The following is a 1,541-nucleotide window of genomic DNA, read 5'->3' as shown; positions in this document are numbered from 1 at the left end:
ACACAACACAAATCGCTCATTTTGATGCGACAATTCATCCACAGACGCATCTAAATGTATGATACGAAAGGTTCTCGCTTACATACTGTCTGTGTCGACAAGGGCTTCATACAAAATATCTATAAAGAATCTAAAATAAATTTGCTCCGTACGGAATATCTACAGCCACTGGTAATCGCTTCATTCTGTTTTATCTGTATACCTAGAGATAGAAATACATAATTTATAAATTTTACATAAGAATATGAAGAAAGACTCAGAAGACTAAAAGGATTCAGTAGACGTATAGACAATCTTACCCGACGATTATCAGTGCAAGGGACAATATAGAGAGCCTGTGATACCCTCATGTCATTTACGAACCAAGGAAAATATTGGACAGCGTAGGCTACAATAGTCTAGTCCCACCTCCACCTCCACTGTTTAGCAGCAAGGCTATGCAAGATTGGGGTGGCCTGCGTGCCTCAGTGATGCAGACAGCCGTACTACAGATGCAACAACGTGGAAGGGGCGTCTATACAGCAGCCAGACCAACATGTGGTTCCCGAACAGGAGGGCAGCCTGTCCTTTAGTTAGAGGGGGTCAGTCCAGATGAGTTTCAGAAGGTCTGGCCTGCAACATTAGCCCACCGGCCCTCTATACGTTGGTGTTATGGGTGAATGATGGCAAGCAGAAAATACAAGTGTCATGCTCCCATCGTAGCAGAATCTGAAATGCGATACAGAATAATTCTGAAGATAAGGTGGTGAAATAGAATATATAATGAAGAGGTACAGGATCGAACTGATAGGAAACAATAGAGCCACTGTCTGACTAATAGAAGGAATCGATTGACAGGATACATCCTCAGATATCAAGGAATCGTTAAGTAGGTAACCGAAGGATGTGTGAGGTAGTGCAAAAAAATCGGAAAAGCAAGCAATGAATGGTTGGAGGTATCAGAAATTCCTTACGTCACTAGGTACACCTGAAAGCATTACATACAGATATTAGCATCCATACGTTACACGCTGGTGCGCAAGTCAATTTGCGACACATTGTTCATAATTTCCAATTCTGCTAATGTCAAAGAACTATACAGACTTTCCCTCAGACCACAACTCAAACATGTCCTACGGACGTAAACAAACTAAAGAGTGTGACTAAAATATTGGTCAACATTTTTGCTTCGCACGAGAGCTTTTCGTGGGCCAGTACTATACTGCTCCACCTGTGTTCTTCAGAAGTACACTGTAATGTCCTTTCGGACATGCATGCAAATACGGACGCATGCACGTCCGAGGAAACATTCCATCGTATTTATGAACAACACAGGAACTGCAGTATTGCATTTATCCGCCAATACCGGACAATCGATTGTCAATTAACATGTCTCACCTGTTGGGGAATATATTTAGTCTCAGTACGAGTGCAAGGGGTTGCAGACATATGGTTGACGACATATGGAAATCATGGTCTGGTCTTGAAGAAAAGCACGTGAATTTACGCTAGTGGACAAGATTTTATGCGCCATATCTTTCATAACTATTTGAATGTCAATT

This window comes from Schistocerca americana, chromosome 11 (genome assembly GCF_021461395.2).
Source record: "Schistocerca americana isolate TAMUIC-IGC-003095 chromosome 11, iqSchAmer2.1, whole genome shotgun sequence".
NCBI classification, from domain to species: domain Eukaryota; kingdom Metazoa; phylum Arthropoda; class Insecta; order Orthoptera; family Acrididae; genus Schistocerca; species Schistocerca americana.
This window is presented reverse-complemented; position numbering follows the sequence as displayed.